General features: G+C 36.8%; 1 protein-coding gene across 2 annotated transcripts in view; it reads right to left on the bottom strand.

Moving 5' to 3' along the window:
* Nucleotides 1–21,798, bottom strand: part of PDE4D (phosphodiesterase 4D) — a 1,564,000-nt gene that overhangs the window by 987,150 nt on the left and 555,052 nt on the right. The window lies entirely within an intron of this gene.

Here is a 21,798-nt window from a genome sequence, read left to right as displayed (position 1 = left end):
TTGACATAAAACACTATATTAGTTTCAGTGGTATAACACTGAATACCTTATGAAATAGTCACTAAAATAAATCTAGTTAACATCCATCACCACACAGGTAATCTTTCTTCCTTATGGTGAGAACTTTTAAGATCTACTCTCCCAGCAACTTTCAAATATACAGTACAGTATTATTACCTATAGACACCATATTGTACACTACACTCCTAGGACTTATTTTTTTAAAAACTAGAAGTTTGTACCTTTACCCATTTTTCCCAGTCTGCTACCAACCACCTCTTGTAATCACCAATATGTTCTCTGTATCTGTGAGATCAGGAAATAATTATTATTAAAATTAATATTAAAATAATTATTTCCCCAAACACAGGATGTAAGATAATCATAACTATAGAGATGATCCAACATGGTCCCTATTGTCTTCCTCTTAGCTCAATGGGGAAGATATGGATAACTGAGAATTCTACATCCATTTTCAAAAACTAATGATGAAAAGAATTCAGGAAACTTGACTCGAGTTAGTGAAATCCACGATGGGAAAAATAATCATTAGAATGATTATTTGATTTGAATATGAAATGAATTATTTTTTCTGAATATCTTTTTTATCTACATGTATTACCATATTCATTATTTCACGTTGTATTTTCTCCTTCCCTGGTGGCTCAGCTGATAAAGAATCTGCCTGCAATGGGGGAGACCTTGGTTCGATCCCTAGGTTGGGAAAATCCCCTGAAGAAGGGAAAGGCTATCCACTCCAGTATTCTGGCCTGGAGAATTTCATGGACTGTGTAGTCCATGATGTGGCAAAGAGTCAGACAAGACTGAGTGACTTTCACTTTCACTTTTCTCCTTAGTTCACATTTAGGCATCATCTCTATATGCATGAGTCTTTCAGGTGAATTAATTGAGTAGAAAATCTAGTTGTAAAAACAAAATTGATCAAATATATTGACTTAAATACATTAATATCATCTTAGACTATGTCTTCTCTTTGATTTTTTTATATGAAAACATTTCTAAGTCTTATCACTGTATCTTTTACAGTCATTATTTCCTTTTCAATGCTACTCCCAAAGGTTTATAGTATAAACCTTCACTCATGGATTATTGTGACTGCATTTTAATTTAGTATTATTCAAAATGCGGTCTGAAGACCACTTAAATCAGAAGCACACTGATACTTGTTAAGACAGAGATTAAAAGCCCTTTCCTGACTTAATCAGAACCTCTGGAGTAAGGCTCAGGAATCTGCAATTTTAACAAGCTACCTCGGGGGATTCTTAAGCACATTCAAGTTTAAAAACCACTGTTCAAACCACTGCTTTCTTCCTTTCTAATTTCTCCCTAGTTTCAGGAAAGTATGCACATTTTTATCAGATTCACCATTCAAATGTGCTGTCATTGTTTTTCTACTCCTCCATAGAGATTCTTCCAGATTTACCATTATTCTCAGGAGAAAGTCTAAATGGCTCAACTTGGCCATCAAGGACCCAGACAAGATAGTCAGAAACTACTTTGGCAGCCCTTCACTGTCTCCAAAGATGACATGCTAATGTCTAGTTTCAGGCATTCAACTCTATTTCGAGTTTCTCCCATCTTCAGCTTGGTACACCTACTTATTCAACTTCAACCCAATTGCAATTCAATCCAAAAGCAAGGCAATTCCAAATTTTTCTATTCTTCCCTTGTGCCATCCTTGATCTTTCCTTTCATTTATTGTTCATACTATTCACATGGCCCTTAATCACAGCCTGAAATGCTTCTTGAATAGTTGTTTAATTTTTAATGTGAGTATGCATGTCTCATTTTCACACCTCGACCATGAAATTGCTGAGGATAAGAACATTTTGTATCTAAATTGTTCTGCAAGCATACTCACAATGAATAAATATATTTAAAATTACTAAATAAATTAAGAATTGACTATCTCCATTTTTTTCCACTTATTTTGGTTGATAGAGATGAATCTTTTGGTATTGCACATATGTCACATTGAAATTCCCTAATTTTATTAGCTTACAGTTATCTCATTTTCATTTGCCAAAGAGCTATTCATGACAACTGAATTAATCCCAAATCAGACAAAATGCTAGCAACATAAACATTAAAATTCTAGTCCAAATATCATATGAAGATCTTGCTGGCTGATTCAACTGTGAGGTAGAGCTTGAAGTTATAAGCATCATTCTGCCTAGTCACAAAATCACAAAACACGTCATTTCTCAGTTATTGCTCTCAACACTCCGAATTGATGCTGATAGTTTAGTTGTATGGCTCTGATATACCACAGGCCCCAGGTTCCCTACTGGTATTATTTACTCATGATACTTATAATCACAAATATCTCCTTGCCTCCAAAGGATTCCAATGTCTAAAACACAAAGTCAGAATTCACAGTGCAGTAGAGTTCATGATGGAGGGTGAGGGTCCATGTTAGATAATAAACTAGATGAAGGATTAGCAAAGGAGCATTGGTTGATTTAAAGACTGGCTTATCTGTCTACCAGAATCTAATGCCCACCATATTCAAAGCTTTAAATCAATTTGAGCTACTTAATGAGAATATTTGGACAATAATTTATAAGCTTTGAATCGAAATGGTCTTTTGATGAGGTCTAATGGAAATGGCAACCCACTCCAGTATTCTTGCCTGGAGAATCCCATGGACGGAGGAGCCTGGTGGGCTACAGTGCACGGGGTCGCAAAGAGTCAGATACGACTGAGCGACTTCACTAATTTACACTGTGGTCCATTTTTTAAGACATTTAAAGTAATGCATGATGGCAATGTCTATGTCCCTCATTTTTGTGACCAAAACATATAGCTAAATTCTCTGCTTGAATGGGTAATTTACTTTTTGTATGAATTATAATTATTTTAATGTTTTATGAGGCTCACAATAGTTTTGTTATTATTACTATTTAAATTTTCATAGAATTTCCCTTCTTTCAATTGACAAAGTACAAGGGGAAGCTTTGGAGTAATAAAAATTTATTTCAAAACTCAACTCTGCCCCTATCAGTATGAATCTGGGTATGTTAATCTCTCTGAAGTTAATTTCCCTAAGATGTTAAAAAAAGGAATAATAATTTCTACATGAAAGTATTGCAATAAGGATTTAATAACACACAAAATGGGTTGAGAACTGCATTTGCCATGCAGCTGTTTATGTCTTGTTCCCCCTAAAATTGAATGAGAGAAACTGGCACATGGTAAGTATTCAAAAATCATTTGTTGAATTAATATAATTAACCTGTTTTATTGGTTAGAAAAAAGATTAAAGCTGATATTTCTTTATTTTAATGTAACTCATCTAAAATACCTGAGTAGAAGGGAAAACAACTCAGTCCTTTCTTCTTTCAGATGCAGGAAAGCTGGTAATGGGAGATGTGTATCATCATCAAACTAATAAACGTATTTTGATCAGTATTTCTATCACAGAATAGTCTAACAACATCAAAACGCCTAGGTACATTACCCTGATGATCTATGAGGATCAGGTCAGTTAATCTGGTGTTTTGTTAACAATCCATAATGAGGCTAGAAGGGAGTCCATATTTGTGAGTTCTATACTCTTGAATCTCTAATGGTTTTTAATCATTTATACAAATATAAGAAGTAACAGAGATCACATCATTCATTTAGTAAATAAATGATTATTGAGCATCAGCTAATTGCCAGGAAACATTCTAGTCACTGCGGATATAGCAGTGAATAACACAATCAAGCTGGCTAGCATCTGTATTTAATGTAGTGAGGTGAACAATAAACACATTATACACATAAAAACAAACACTTCAGAAAGAAAATAGTGAGGCAAGCTATGCCAAGAAGTGAAATAAGGGTGGTGCTAGCAGGTGAGGTTGCTAGGGAAGACCCCTCTGAGTAAGTGACTTTTAGGCTGAGATCCAAATTACATAGAGGAAAATATAAATATCAAGAGATAATCATTATAGAGGAAACAAAAAGGCTATTATAGCAGGCTTAAAGAATGGCTTGGCCAGTTTGAATGAAGAGACACCAAGTTACCGTCTGCTTGTTGCTTTAGTCGCTAAGTTGTGTCTGACTCTTTTGTGACCCCATGGACTGTAGCCCGCAATGCAGGATTCCTGGGTTTGATCCTAGGTCAGGAAGATTCCCCTGGGAATGGGAATGGCAATCTGCTCCAGTACTCTTGCCTAGAGAATTCCATGGACAGACCATGGGGTGGAAAAGAGTTGGACATGACTAAGTGACTAACACTTTCACTTCACTTTCATGCTTGTTTACCTAGAATATGATATATATTTATCTATAGAAATTTGGAGTTACAATTGATATTTGACTCCTATTTGTGCAAATCTGCTAAAAATAGCTTCTGTATGCTTTTTTAAGCTTCTGTATATTTGGTAGAACAAACATGAAATGCCAGTACTAGGATCAAGAATAATAATAGCCTTAAAATGTGCTAAGAGTAATGTCAGAATTTTTTGGCATGAAGTTGTTTTTGAGAGACATCATTTATCCTTTGCTATATTCAACATTAAAAAGCAAAAGATAACATGTCATCAAATGATATGTATATACTGTTTTGCTATTTCTATTCCATTTCTCTATATATCTCTAATAGAATAAATTATATATTTCTTAAATATAATTTATCCTTGGGTATAATATATATATTTCTCTACAGAAATTATGAATTAAAGTTGACATGATATCACTTGTACAAATCAGTTGTAAAAATGATTTATTTATTTAAATGACATTTAGGCAATATGAATAATTACTACATATTCTGGGTACTGGAGTATGGCATAAAAATAACTAAATTCCTATCATTCTTAAAATAGACAAGAGACAATAAGCAAATTTTATCAGGTGATGATGAGTTCTATGGAGAAAAATAAAGGCAAGGGGAATAAAAAATGGGGAAGACCCGACCCAGAGGGATGGGATGGGGAGGGAGGCGGGAGAGGGGATGAGGATGGGGAACACATGTAAATCCATGGCTGATTCATGTCAATGTATGGCAAAAACCACTACAATATTGTAAAGTAATTAGCCTCCAACTAATAAAAATAAATGAAAAAAAAAAGGATGGGGGAGAGGAAACTGTACAGTTTTATATATCAGAAAAGTCCTCTGTGATAAGGTGGTATTTGAGCAGAGACTCAAGCGGAACCAGGGAAAAGCATTAGAAGTAGAGGGGATTGTCAGTGCAAAGTCCCTGAAGCAGGGCAGGGGTGAGTGGGCTGAACAAGTGAGGGTTCAGAGGAGATAAAGTTGAGCTGCAGTGCTGTGTATGTGTGTGTTTGTGGGGAGAGGTTTTGTGTTTAATTCAGAATGAGATGGAAGCCCTTGGCAGGTTTAGAGAATGAAATGTCACAGTTCGATTTACATATTAAGAGGTGCACACCCTGGCTGCCATGTTAAATACAGATTATGGAGTGGCAAAGTATAGGGGTAGTGATACAGACAGGAAGCTATTTCAATAATTGATCTGAGAATTAAGTGACTAGGGTTGAAGAAGTCGTTGGGAAGAGGGAGAGAATAGTTAAGGTTTAGTTATATTTTACTTGCAGAATGGATGCCATGTGTCAAGAAATCAAAGCCATTTGATCCTAGCAACTGGAGTTAGGACGCTGCAGTTCAGTGAGGTTGGGGAACTGAGGAAGCCCCAGGTTTGGGGACTGTAAATTCAGAGTATGTTTTAGGGCAGATTAGGCTTAAGACATCTATTAGTCCTTCAAGAAGAATATAGAAAATATAGTGTATTTGTGTTTGTCTAAGTGTATAATATAAACATTTCTCTATAGAAATTCTGTATTAGGATTGACAGGTTGACTCCCATTTGTGCTTGGGGCTAGAGAAATAGGTTTATGAGTTATTATTAGTGGATAACCAGCTAAAGTAGGACTACAGAGAATGAAGGGAAAGTTTGAAGACTGAATTTGTTTAGTGAATTATAAGGTTCTAAACTGAGTTTGATAAATTATGAGGAACCTGAGGGAAGGGCAATGCCTAAAAAGAGCAACATGAAATTGACATCATCTTAGAAACCAAAAGAAGGGCTGGTTCAATTACACACAGGGTTATTTTGAAATTTATTGTCAGTAACTGACATTAGGTAGTTGCTTAAGAGGACTCATTAACTTGTTAAGCCTATATCTTAGAGAACACCGGGAATAAGTTTGTGGGTTTTTTTTTTAGCAGCTGCAGACTTCAGTAGACCTTGGAAAGGGGTATTGTTTGCCTTAGTATTAGGACAGTTTGTTTGGGGCATGAAGACTGTGATTTTATATTATTTTCTAATTTTTAATGCAAAAAATTAACATTGTTCTTGTTTTCTGAATTATATAAGACTAAACATCCTCTCATATGTTTCACCTCTCTAGGAACTATAGCATTGCATTATGTTAGGAATGCATCAATTCTCCCCTCACATTTGTGTAATTTATTCTTAGTAGAAGGTGTGAGTAAGTTATATATTTCTCTGGAAGTAATTTTCACTTCTTAAAAATGCTTATCTCATTCTGGTGACATGAATATCAAGAATATTATCACTCCAAAAATACAAAGTGGGTTATTTGCTTGTATAATCCCTTGAGATCACATTGATCTAAATCTGAAACAGATAGTATTTATTTGAAATATTCCTATGTAATAATTTATCTCCATACCTTTTCTACTTTCTTTAACCTTCTACTCTCCAGAATTCTTGGTAACCAGATTTATTTTATTCTCTACCCCTGCTCATCATCTCACACACACCTTCCCTAAATTTGAGCCATCCACCATAAAGTATAATCTATGAAAGACCTTCTCTGCACTTCTGCATTTGGAAAAGAGGACAATAGTGGGTCCTCTCTTAGAAACCCTGCCTAATATACCAAGACTTGAGCTAAAAGGAAAATAACCTGGGCAATAAGCTCACATATTAACTGAAAAATAATATTTGGCAACATCTACAACAAGAAAACAAAAGTATGCATATACATAACCAAAGTAAAAAAAAAAAAGAGCTGTTAGGACTTTAATTATATTTTTACCTGAAGCTTTCTTAACATGAGAAAAATTTACCTTATGTAACTAAGTTTATACCAAAAATTAAAACAGGAAAGATGCACAGGTATAGTGAACAATACGAAATATAGCAATTCTGGTCAAAATATGTGCCAACTGCACTTGTCAAAAGATAAACTATGGGAAATTAACAGTTTCCTCAGCATGAAATCAATGCATTTAATAACTTGAATCTGACAAGCCCATTGAATGTACATATAATTCAGCTTCAAAACCTGCTTAAAGGATCATTAATCAAATAGTTGTTTCACTATGATTGTTAACGCTGATATTATGTTCACTATATTTTTGAAAGAAGATAAAAAGGAGAGTGAAAAAGCTGGCTTTAAAACTCAACATTCAAAAAATGAAGATCACTTTATGGCAAATAGGTGCAGAAACAATGGAAACAGTGATAGACTATTTTCTTGGGCTCCAAAATCACTGCAGATGGTGACTGCAGCCATGAAATTAAAACATTCTTGCTCCTTGGAAGAAAAGCTATGGCAAATCTAGATAATGTATTAAAAAGCAGAGATATAACTTTGCTGACAAAGGTCTGTCTAGTCAAAGCTATGGTTTTTCTAGTAGTCATGTATGGATGTGAGAGCTGGACCATAAAGAAGGCTGAGTGCCCAAGAATAGAGGCTTTTGAACTGTGGTGTTGAAGAAGACTCTTGAGAGCCCCTTGAACTGCAAGGAGATCAAACCAGTCCATCCTAAAGGAAATTAACCTTGGGTACTCATTGAAAGGACTGATGCCGAAGCTGAAGCTCCAATACTTTGGCTACCTGATGTGAAGATCCGACTCATTAGAAAAGACTCTGATGCTGGGAAAGATTGAAGGTAAGAGGGGAAGGGGACGCAGAGGGTGAGATGGTTAGATGGCATCACTGACTCGATGGACATGAGTTTGAGCAAGCTCCGGGAGATGGTGAAGGACAGGGAAGCCTGGTATGCTGCAGTACATAGGGTCACAAAGAGTCGGACATGACTGAGCGACTGAACAACAACATTTTTTTTTAAAGATGGTTCTGGTTATTTCCAACTCGTAGTACATGTTTTTAAGAATCAGTGCAAACAGATTGGGAATATAGTATTTTTTGCAAGCTTATGAGACTTAATAGATTACTTCTCAAAGATGTCTTTAATTATATACTATTAAACAGAATGAGTGAAGGTCAAGGGAGAAGGGGAAAATGCAGCATGTAGACTGAATTCTATATTGACATCTATGACTGGCTAGCACATGTAGATGGAGCATGGTGCTCATGAGACCAGCTTGATTTTGATATGTGTCAACTAACCTCATTCTGCATCATGTTTGTAAGCTGAATACCAACAACCATTACCAGCTGACTCACAGCTCAGGGGACCAAGCAAGAGAATTTGGATAGATCAACACGAAGTTTCAACTACTTCCACAGAAACAATTTAAAAGGTTCAACCTCCTCATAGCAATTCATTAGACACCTTCCTTATTCATTATTTAGGAGTCACAAGAGGCAGTGAAAAGGCACTGAACTTTGATACAGAAGACTCAGACTCCAGTTCCAGTTCCAGGTTCCCATTTAGGGAACTAAATCTATGATCTAAAATACATTAACTAAACTCTCTGACTTTTAATGCCATCATTCATAAATTACTTTATATTAACACATTTCCAACCTCAATCCAAAAATTAAGAGCATTGAGTGAGATGTAATTTGATCACCCTTGTGTTTCAAGATTTTTGAATATAATTAATACTTAATAAGTATTGCTGACTAAATTTAGAATGAATTTGGAAGACTGGAGCTTGCTATTCTAATGAAACTTATTCCACCTAAATGATCATTCATAGACATTTAATGTAACTTAATATACTTGCCAACATACTATAGATTTTGTTATGTAAAAATAAAGATCTAACATTTTGGATACATGTATATGTATATGGCTGAGTTCCTTTGCTGTCCACTTGAAACTATCAGAGCATTGTTAATCAGCTATTCTCCAATACAAAGTAAAAAGTTTAAAAAAATTATTTAGAATAAATGTTACATAATCACATCTCCTGTTTCAAACTGCTATAAACAGCGAATGTAATTAAAATATGCTTATGTAAAAATAAAAATGTATAATTAGTCTTTTAAATTTAATCACTTTCTAAAATGATAATCTAATAACCTATGATTTTGTAATAAATATACATCAGTCCTACAAAAAGCAGAAAAACAGTAGGATAAATCTAGGGGAAAAACAACATTATCTATAATATTGATAAAAATATAACCATCATTTGAAAGAAAATATGTTTTCAACATGTTCTGGAAGATAAATAGTACTAGGAAAAAAGCCATGTAGTCATCAGTTCTTGGTATACTTTGCCTCTACTTTAAAACATGTGTGTGCGCTGGTCAGAATGGCTGACATCAAAAAGTCTACAAACAGTAAATGCTGGAGAGGGTGTGGAGAAAAGGGAACCCTCTTACACTGTTGGTGGGAATGCAAACTAGTACCGCCACTATGGACAACAGTGTGGAGATTCCTTAAAAAACGGGAAATAGAACTGTCATATGACCCAGCAATCCCACTGCTGGGAACACACTGAGGAAACCAGAATTGAAAGAGACACGTGTATCCCAATGTTCATTGCAGCACTGTTTACAACAGCTAGGACATGGAAGCAACCTAGATGTCCACTGTCAGATGAATAGACAAGGAAGTTGTGATACATACACACAATGAAATATTACTCAGCTATAAAAAAGAATGCATTTGAGTCAGTTCTAATGAGGTGAATAAAACTATTATACAGAGTGAAGTAAGCCAGAAAGAGAAACACCAATACAGTATATTAATGCATATATATATATACATATATATAATTTAGAAAGATAGTAATGATGACCCTATATGCAAGACAGCAAAAGAGACACAGATGTAAAGAACAGACTTTTGGACTATGTGGGAGAAGGCGAGGGTGGGACGATATGAGAGAATGGCATTGAAACATATATATTACCACATGTAAAATAGATGACCAGTGCAAATTCGATGCATGAAGCAGGGCACTCAAAGCCGGTGCTCTGGGACAACCCAGAAGGATGGAGTGGGGGGGAGGGAGGAGGGGGATTCAGGATGGTGGGACATATGTGCACCCATGGCTGATTCATGTCAATGTATGGCAAAAACTACTACAATATTGTAAAGTAATTAGCCTCCAATTAAAATAAATGAATTAATTAAAAAAAACATAAAATACGTGTGTGTATTAGTTTATAAAGAAGCACCTGTTTATGAAACAATTAAATGCTATTTAAATAATTGATTATTGAAAGTTAATTATCTGATTATCTGGAACTCTTCCAAAAATACCTAAGACTGGAATAGATTTTCTTTTCTGGAATGTGGCATTAAAGTAGCCCCCATGATACTGACAGTTTTGTGTATTTTCCTCATTTTGAGTATGTGCAGGAAACTGTAACTTGCTTCTACCAAACAAAATATGACAAAGGTGATGGACTGTCTCTCTTGTGCTCCCTTACATTATGTTATATGAAACCAAGTCATGTTAGCAAACTTGCTCTATTTCTACTTTTTTTTCTTTTAAAGAAATAAGCTGCTGTGTTGTAAAGGGTCTACAGAGAGGGCAACCTAGAAATGAACTGAGCACAGCCCCTAGGAATGACCTCTAACCAACAGCCACCAAGAAGCTAGGACTGTCCATCTTATAGCTGCAAGGAAATTAATTATCCCAAAACATAAGTGAACTGGGAAGTGGATTCAGCTCAAGTCAGGCCTTCAAATGAGAACTAAACCCTAGCCAACCCTTTGATTTCAACCTTGCAAAGAATCCAGCGAAGCAATGCCTGGACTCCTATAAGTGACTATAAGATAATGTGACTATAAGATAGTCTATAACATAGAGACTATAGGATAATATAAGAGACTTATAAGAGACTATAAGGGACTATAGTCTCTTATAAGATAAGAGTCTCTTATAAGATAAGAGACTATAAGATAATGTGCTTTAAGCCACTAAATTTGTGGTAATTTGTTACACAGCAATAAAAACTAATATATGAAACATTTGAGGAAGTGAAATTGTTCTGACACAAATATCACAGACTCAGAATCACATACATATATGCATCAAGTCACATAAACACTAGCAAACTGTCTTTTGGGGGGGGAAAACAGCTGAATTTAGTAAGAACTTTGTTGAAAACTGGTTGAATTCAAATTAAAAAGTTTTGCTTTCTAATAATTTACAGCTGGATAGATTCCACAAACTACTTCCTAAGCCGGTTGATAACATCAGCAATATGCTGTTTATATCCATGAAACAGCCAGTTGCCGATGCCAGTCTAAGGGTTTCAGCTTTGGCTTTAGGATGTATGTTTAGAGTAAGCCTATAGCAACATGCTTGAGCCTGGAGCAGGGCTATATTACTCAATTCTCACCTTCCCTCCTCTAACCCAGGTCTTTCCTAGGGACCAATTAAATCCACACCATAGAATTGGCATGGACTTTCTACAAGGTTTATTCTTTCATCAAATGTGCCAAATCCTGATGAACAAATTGGATTAACTATATAGCTTTGTGTTAATAATATTATAAATGTCTTTCCTCATCTTAAATTCAGATCAGATGTACATCCTCTGAAAGCCATATCTGGAATCCTTCTATCAGGTCTGATTTAGGTACTTTTCATCTGTACTTGAAGAATTCTCCATACAAATCACTGCACCTGGTAATCATGCATTTCCTGCTCTATTTCTTCCTTCTTGAGGGGGAGACCTTGTCTATTTTTCTTCCATTTTCAGCTCAGACCTTGGCACATAGTAGACATTTAATGAATATTTAAGAACTTTTATTTTTCAAAATGGTTTTATACATAAATGCACACGTATTTTAACCTCACAAATATCCAGTTGGTAATCTGGCAAAGATAAATTTGTAAACATGATCTCTTTAGTGATAGAGTAAGTGATTTCTGATAATATCTCCCCTTTATTAAGCAAAGCATATTATTTATATATATATATATATATATCTTTAATGCACATGGTAGATTTTAATTAACTTTCTCTAAGATTATATAAAATGAATTTTATTGTTTAAATGTTAAACATATGCACTGAATCCATAGGTAAAATTAAGACAAAAGCTTAATATTATGCTAATGAAAACAACCTATGTTGAGGCATGGCTAAGCCTCTTGAATATCACTTGTTTCTTGATTCTCTTCTACCTTGTCATCAGCTTCAATATCCTAGCCTAATTCAAAACCTGTATAACCCTATATGGTGCTAGATAGTAACTAACACCAAAATGGATAAGCTAATAATTATCCATTTGAAATTCTTATTTTTGCCATTTCCCAAGCCCTTACTTCAAAGGAAAGAATAACTGTGTATCACAATCACTATTTTTGTTCCTATACACCACTTGACCATCCTAGGGAAATGCTAAGTTGCTGGATGTAAAATTCTCCTTCAGTGTAAATGGATTGTGTTGAGGTATTTGATGTTTGCAGTTAAATATATATACACTGGAATTACTGTCTTTAGCTTAACTTGAAAGTGGCTTTTGTCTTCCTGGCTTTGAATTAGTAATACGTAACATCTTGACTTCACTATGGAATAGTGATTAAGGGCATAGAATCTGGAGTCAGATCACCAACATTTGAACCCTGACTCTGCCACTTACTAGCTGTATGACGTTCAGTGAGTTATTTAACTTCTCTAGGCTTCAGTTTATTCACCTGTAAAGGAATAACAAAAGTGCATAGAACTGGTGTGAACATTAAATGTGGTAATGGGTATATAATACTAAGAAGAGTGTGTGGTACATAAAAAGTCTTCACTAAACATTAACAACTGTTAATAGACCATCTCAAGCATAGTCCCCTCTGAAGTCAACATTTCAAACTGGGTAGCATATCAAATGTAACAATTGAAACATTACCATTAACATGGTTACTAAATACATGAAGGTTTAATATGACTAGTAACACTCTTTGATACCCTAAGAAGGGATTTTAACATTGATCTTTAGAGAATGGCATCAAAGCTATACTGGAAATCTTAAAACAAGAAAAACAAAAATGAGCTAAAACAAGACTAAAGAGGAAAATATAATGGCAGTGGACAAGACTGATTTCCTAAAAGAGACTGGAGAAAATATAAGAACTTGCAGAGATCACATAGAAAATATAAAGGGCATTTAAATTTTGTCTAGCCAGACTTTCGAATAATCCTCCTTAAAGCATTTTGCCAGATGTTTGACAGAAATATCAAAACTGAGATTTTAATAAGAGCTTACTTTTATCTTTCAAAAAAGGGATATTCTATTTCATGAACAAGATACCAATATTAATAAAAATTCAAGCACTCAAGGACATTAAGTTATACTAAGTTCCACAAAATTGCACTTTCTGAATTTGTAAGCACTTTTTTTCCAATTATAAAAAATACATAGAATGTACATTACTGTGAGCTCTCAGTAGCATCTGTTTTGGACTGTTTTGATAGGAAATCACTGAAATATACACTATTGAGAAATGATTAATAACATCAATAGCAAAGTTTAAGTTGAGATTCTTTTCTAATTTTTAGTGATTTTTTGTCTATTAATGATAACAACTTCAAACATTTAACATGCTTTCTCTTACAGAAAACGTTCACAAAGCCACAGTCCAAACATATTATCTTCTTTATAAATTACAGACATCATTTCATGTTTAAAAAAAAAACCTCCAAATATTGTCCCATGTTCAAAATAATTTGGGTACAGAATGCATTTTTTTTTTCAAACACATGAAGTTTCAAGGAAAAAGATAATACTGATTATGTAATCATATAATTGGAGAAGGCAATGGCAACCCACTCCAGTACTCTTGCCTGGAAAATCCCTTGGACGGAGGAGCTTGGTAGGCTGCAGTCCATGGGGTCGCTAAGAGTTGGACATGACTGAGCGGCTTCACTTTCCCTTTTCACTTTCATGCATTGGAGAAGGAAATGGCAACCCACTCCAGTGTTCTTGCCTGGAGAACCCCAGGGACGGGGGAGCCTGGTGGGCTGCCGTCTATGGGGTCGCACAGAGTCGGACATGACTGAAGTGACTTGGCAGCAGGCATATAATATTAAGAACAGTATTCAGTCTTATTAAAGTTGAAGTTATGAATTTGTGAATTTCAACAAAAAGAAACTGGGTAGCTATGGAAACTACACTCTTAAATATATGATATTGATTCTTAGGAGAAAAAACATAGATTATTATTTTTTTCATTTATTTTTATTAGTTGGAGGCTAATTACTTTATAATATTGAAGTGGTTCTTGTCATACATTGACATGAATCAGCCATGGATTTACATGTATTCCCCATCCTGATCCCTCCCCCACCTCCCTCTCCACCTGATTCCTCTGGGTCTTCCCAGTGCACCAGGCCCGAGCACTTGTCTCATGCATCCAGCCTGGGCTGGTGATCTGTTTCATCCTAGATAATATACATGTTTCGATGCTGTTCTCTCGAAACATCCCACCCTTGCCTTCTCCCACAGAGTCCAAAATTCTGTTCTGTACATCTGTGTCTCTTTTTCTGTTTTGCATATAGGGTTATCGTTACCATCTTTCTAAACTCCATATATATGCGTTAGAATACTGTTATAGGTCTTTATCTTTCTGGCTTACTTCACTCTGTATAATGGGCTCCACTTTCATCCATCTCATTAGAACTGATTCAAATGAATTCTTTTTAATGGCTGAGTAATATTCCATGGTGTATATGTACCACAGCTTCCTTATCCATTCATCTGCTGATGGGCATCTAGGTGCTTCCATGTCCTGGCTATTGTAAACAGTGCTGTGATGAACATTGGGGTGCACATGTCTCTTTCAGATCTGGTTTCCTCAGTGTGTATGCCCAGAAGTGGGATTGCTGGGTCATATGGCAGTTCTAATTCCAGTTTTTTAAGAAATCTCCACACTGTTCTCCATAGCGGCTGTACATTTTTAACCATCTCACTGACAATATTTAAAAAAATAAAACACTATAGATAACACTCAGAATAAGTCATGGTCAGCTAACCTCAATTTCTTTTTTGATACAGTTTTAGCTCCAAGGAAGCTTTAAGAGGTATTGATTTCAGCATGATCCTGACAGTCTTCCATGATATCCTTATGGAGAACTTGTGAAATGTGAAGTGGGATGACTGTGCTGTTGAGTGAATTAATTGTTGGTTGCTGGCTGAACACACTGTATTCAGAGAGTATTGCTACGTAGTTGGGATTAACTTGGAAACACAATTCAAATAAAGTCCAGAATTTCAATTATTTGTTTTTATCAATGACTCTGAGTGGTGATTAGGAAAGCAGGTTTACCAATTTTGTAAGAAAACAAAATATATTATAGATTAAAAACTATTTTGAAATTTTAAAAGAATCAAAGCTTTGAAATTCAACATGTAGGGGGAGGAGCCAAGATGGCGGAGGAGTAGGACGGGGAGACCAGTTTCTCTCCTACAAATTCATCAAAAGAATAACTGAATGCAGAGCAAACTTCACAAAACAACTTCTGATCGCTAGCTGAGGTCATCAGGCGCCCAGAAAAGCAGACCATTGTCTTCGAAAGGAGGTAGGACAAAATATAAAAGATAAAAAGTGAGACAAAAGAGCTAAGGACGGAGACCCGTCCCGGGAAGGGAGTCTTAGGCGGCCTTGCTTGGGCTAGGGTCCAGGCCTGAGTGCCCTGAGGACAATCGGGGGGAGCTTCTGTGAGGTGCCAACTTGAACTGTGGGAGACCAAAGGAGAGAGAGAAAATTGACCGGCCGGAACACACTGCCGGCAGTTCGCAGAACAAAGGGACGGGGAAAGTCCCGAGAAGAGGTCGCAGGCTGCGGACCGGCCCAGCCCCGCCGGAGGCAGGAGGCAGGGGGGAGGGGAGGGTCGCGGTGAGACACAGGGCGCAGGCACCCGACCGGCGCGGGCGGGGACTGGGGCTGGGGACGCAGAGGGCGGAAGGCGCGAGCACCCGACTGGCGCCAGCGGAAACTGAGACTGGGTCCGCGGAAGGGAGGGGGCGCGCCACACCTGGGGATAGTGCGCCCACCAAGCCCCTCGCTGCCTGCACCGCTCTGACGGGGAAGGCACAGAGAGCAGGCGCAGCTTTTCCTTCCGCGCTTTTGTGTAACACCCGAGGGCTGGAACCTAGCGCAGCGCGGGGCGCGCTCCATATAGAACAGCCGGGAGCCTGAGCAGCGCAGACGGAGAAAGCAGCGTCAGCGCCCCCCCCCCGCCCCCCGACAGCGCCAGCCCGCCCCCGCAGGGCCAGCCCCTCCCCGCAGCGTCAGCCCCTCCCAGCAGCGCAAGGGGAACTAGCTAACTGAATAAGAGTCCACCTCCGCCCGCCTGTGTCAGGGCGGAAATGAGGCTCTGAAGAGACCGGCAAACAGAAGCCAAATAAACAAAGGGAACCGCTTCAGAAGGGACTGGTGCAACAGATTAAAATCCCTGTAGAAAACACCGACTTCACCGGAAGGGCCCTGTAGATATCGAGAAGTGTAAGCTGGAACGAGGAGCTATCTGAAACTGAGCTGAACCCACACTGACCGCAACAGCTCCAGAGAAACTCCTAGATATATTTTTACTTTTTTTTTTTCTAAGTAAGGGAAAAAAAAAAATTTTTTTTTTTCTTTTTATATTATTTCTTTTTTATTTTTTCTCTTTTATTTTCCTTTAAAATTCCCTATTACTCCCCCATTACTCCTTAACTTTCATTTTCATAGATTTTTACGATTTTTTTAATTAGGGGAAAAAAAATATTTTTTTTCTTTCTTTCTTTTTTTTTCTTTTTTCTTCTTTTTTTTTCCTTTCCGTTTTCTCTTTTATTTTCTATTTTTCTTTTTCTCTTATTTCTTTTAAAGTCCTCTAGTACTCCTCTACTACTCTTCATTTTCATTTTCACTACACTATAACCTTACAAAAAAAAAAAAAAGAGAAGCCCTATCTTTAAACCGAAGATTATTCTCTCCCAATCTTGACTCTCTGTTTTCTACCTCAGAACACCCCTATTTCCTCCTTTCCGCTTCTCTTCCCAATCCAATTCTGTGAATCCTTGTAGGTGTCTGAGATACGGAGAACACTCTGGGAACAGACAGCTGCGTAGATCTGTCTCTCTCCTCTTGAGTCCCCCTTTTTCTCCTCACGCTCATCTCTATCTCCCTCCTCCCTTTTCTCCTGTTCATGTAACTCTGTGAACCTCTCTGGGTGTCCCTAACGGGGGAGAATCTTTTCGCCATTAACCAAGAAGTTTTATTATCAGTGCTGTATAGTTGGAGAAGTCCTGAGACTACAGGAAGAATAAAACTGAAATCCAGAGGCAGGAAACTTAAGCCCAAAACCTGAGAACACCAGAAAACTCCTGACTACATGGAACTTTAAGTAATAAGTGACCGTCCAAAAGCCTCCATACCTACACTGAAACCAAGCACCACCCAAGAGCCAATAAGTTTTAGAGCAAGACATACCACGCAAATTCTCCAGCAACACAGGAACATAGCCCCGAATGTCATCATACAGGCTGCCCAAGGTCACACCTAACACATAGACCCATCTCAAAACTCATTACTGGGCACTCCATTGCTCTCCAAAAAGAAGAAATCAAGTTCCACGCACCAGTACACTGACACAAGCTTCCCTAACCGGGAAACCTTGACAAGCCAATCGTCTAACCCCACCCACTGGGTAAATCCTCCACAATAAAAAGGAACCACAGACCTCCAGAATACAGAAAGTCCACTCCAGACACAGCAATCTAAACAAGATGAAAAGGCAAAGAAATACCCAACAGGTAAAGGAACATGAAAAATGCCCACCAAGTCAAACAAAAGAGGAGGAGATAGGGAATCTACCTGAAAAAGAATTTAGAATATTGATAATAAAAATGATCCAAAATCTTGAAAACAAAATGGAGTTACAGATAAATAGCCTTGAGACAAAGATTGAAAAGATACAAGAATTGTTTAATAAAGACCTAGAAGAAATAAAAAAGAGTCAATTAAAAATGAACAATGCAATGAATGAGATCAAAAACACTTTGGAGGGAACCAAGCGTAGAATAACGGAGGCAGAAGGTAGGATAAGTGAGGTAGAAGATAAAATGGTGGAAATAAATGAAGCAGAGAGGAAAAAAGAAAAAAGGATCAAAAGAAATGAGGACAACCTCAGGGACCTCTGGGACAATGTGAAACGCCCCAACATTCGAATCATAGGAGTTCCAGAAGAAGAAGACAAAAAGAAAGGCCATGAGAAAATACTCGAGGAGATAATAGCTGAAAACTTCCCTAAAATGGGGAAGGAAATAGCCACTCAAGTCCAAGAAACCCAGAGAGTCCCAAACAGGATAAACCCAAGGCGAAACACCCCAAGACACATATTAATCAAACTAACAAAGATCAAACACAAAGAACAAATATTAAAAGCAGCAAGGGAGAAACAACAAATAACACACAAAGGGATTCCCATAAGGATAACAGCTGACCTATCAATAGAAATCCTCCAGGCCAGAAGGGACTGGCAGGACGTCCTGAAAGTAATGAAAGAGAATAACCTACAACCTAGATTACTGTATCCAGCAAGGATCTCATTTAGATATGAAGGAGAACTCAAAAGCTTTACAGATAAGCAAAAGCTGAGAGAATTCAGCACCACCAAACCAGCTCTTCAACAAATGCTAAAGGATCTTCTCTAGACAGGAAATGCAGAAAGGTTGTATAAACGTGAACCCAAAACAACAAAGTAAATGGCAACGGGACCACACCTATCAATAATTACCTTAAATGTAAATGGGTTGAATGCCCCAACCAAAAGACAAAGATTGGCTGAATGGATACAAAAACAAGACCCCCATATATGCTGTCTACAAGAGACCCACCTCAAAACAAGAGACACATACGGACTAAAAGTGAAGGGCTGGAAAAAAATATTTCATGCAAATGGAGACCAAAAGAAAGCAGGAGTCGCAATACTCATATCAGATAAAATAGACTTTCAAATAAAAGCTGTGAAAAGAGACAAAGAAGGACACTACATAATGATCAAAGGATCAATCAAAGAAGAAGATATAACAATTATAAATATATATGCACCCAACATAGGAGCACCGCAATATGTACGGCAAACGCTAACGAGTATGAAAGAGGAAATTAATAGTAACACAATAATAGTGGGAGACTTTAATACCCCACTCACAACTATGGATAGATCAACTAAACAGAAAATTAACAAGGAAACACAAACTTTAAACGACACAATGGACCAGCTAGACCTAATTGATATCTATAGGACATTTCACCCCAAAACAATCAACTTCACCTTTTTCTCAAGTGCACACGGAACCTTCTCCAGAATAGATCACATCCTGGGCCATAAATCTAGTCTTGGAAAATTCAAAAAAATTGAAATCATTCCAGTCATCTTTTCTGACCACAGTGCAGTAAGATTAGATCTCAATTACAGGCAAAAAATTGTTAAAAATTCAAACACCTGGAGGCTAAATAACACGCTTCTGAATAACCAACAAATCATAGAAGAAATCGAAAAAGAAATCAAAATATGTATAGAAATGAATGAAAATGAAAACACAACAACCCAAAACCTATGGGACACTGTAAAAGCAGTGCTAAGGGGAAGGTTCATAGCATTACAGGCTTACATCAAGAAACAAGAAAAAAGCCAAATAAATAACCTAACTCTACACCTAAAGCAATTAGAGAAGGAAGAAATGAAGAACCCCAGGGTTAGCAGAAGGAAAGAAATCTTTAAAATTAAGGCAGAAATAAATGCAATAGAAACTAAAGAGACCATAGCAAAAATCAACAAAGCTAAAAGCTGGTTTTTTGAAAAAATAAACAAAATTGACAAACCATTAGCAAGACTCATTAAGAAACAAAGAGAGAAGAACCAAATTAACAAAATTAGAAATGAAAATGGAGAGATCACAACAGACAACACTGAAATACAAAGGATCATAAGAGACTACTACCAGCAGCTCTATGCCAATAAAATGGACAACTTGGATGAAATGGACAAATTCTTAGAAAAGTATAACTTTCCAAAACTGAACCAGGAAGAAATAGAAGATCTTAACAGACCCATCACAGGCAAGGAAATCGAAACTGTAATCAAAAATCTTCCAGCAAACAAAAGCCCAGGACCAGATGGCTTCACAGCTGAATTCTACCAAAAATTTAGAGAAGAGCTAACACCTACCTTACTCAAACTCTTCCAGAAAATTGCAGAAGAAGGTAAACTTCCAAACTCATTCTATGAGGCCACCATCACCCTAATTCCAAAACCTGACAAAAATGCCACAAAAAAGGAAAACTACAGGCCAATATCACTGATGAACATAGATGCAAAAATCCTTAACAAAATTCTAGCAAACAGAATCCAACAACATATTAAAAAAATCATACACCATGACCAAGTGGGCTTTATCCCAGGAATGCAAGGATTCTTCAATATCCGCAAATCAATCAATGTAATACACCACATTAACAAATTGAAAGATAAAAACCATATGATTATCTCAATAGATGCAGAAAAAGCCTTTGACAAAATTCAACACTCATTTATGATTAAAACTCTCCAAAAAGCAGGAATAGAAGGAACATACCTCAACATAATAAAAGCTATATATGACAAACCCACAGCAAGCATCACCCTCAATGGTGAAAAATTGAAAGCATTTCCCCTGAAATCAGGAACAAGACAAGGGTGCCCACTCTCACCACTACTGTTCAACATAGTGTTGGAAGTTTTGGCCACAGCAATCAGAGCAGAAAAAGAAGTAAAAGGAATCCAGATAGGAAAAGAAGAAGTGAAACTCTCACTGTTTGCAGATGACATGATCCTCTACATAGAAAACCCTAAAGACTCTACCAAAAAATTACTAGAACTAATCAATGAATATAGTAAAGTTGCAGGATATAAAATTAACACACAGAAATCCCTTGCATTCCTATATACTAACAATGAAAAAACAGAAAGAGAAATTAAGAACACAATACCATTCACCACTGCAACAAAAAGAATAAAATACTTAGGAGTATATCTACCTAAAGAAACAAAAGACCTATACATAGAAAACTATAAAACACTGATGAAAGAAATCAAAGAGGACACAAACAGATGGAGAAACATACCGTGTTCATGGATTGGAAGAATCAATATTGTCAAAATGGCTATTCTACCCAAAGCAATCTATAGATTCAATGCAATCCCTATCAAGCTACCAATGGTATTTTTCACAGAACTAGAACAAATAATTTCACAATTTGTATGGAAATACAAAAAACCTCGAATAGCCAAAGTAATCTTGACAAAGAAGAATGGAACTGGAGGAATCAACCTGCCTGACTTCAGACTCTACTACAAAGCCACAGTCATCAAGACAGTATGGTACTGGCACAAAGACAGAAATATAGACCAATGGAACAGAATAGAAAGCCCAGAGATAAATCCACGAACCTATGGACACCTTATCTTTGACAAAGGAGGCAAGGATATACAATGGAAAAAAGACAACCTCTTTAACAAGTGGTGCTGGGAAAACTGGTCAACCACTTGCAAAAGAATGAAACTAGAACACTTTCTAACACCATACACAAAAATAAACTCAAAATGGATTAAAGATCTAAATGTAAGACCAGAAACTATAAAACTCCTAGAGGAGAACATAGGCAAAACACTCTCCAACATA

Source organism: Cervus elaphus, chromosome 25 (assembly GCF_910594005.1).
Source record: "Cervus elaphus chromosome 25, mCerEla1.1, whole genome shotgun sequence".
Lineage (NCBI taxonomy): Eukaryota > Metazoa > Chordata > Mammalia > Artiodactyla > Cervidae > Cervus > Cervus elaphus.
This window is presented reverse-complemented; position numbering and strand designations above follow the sequence as displayed.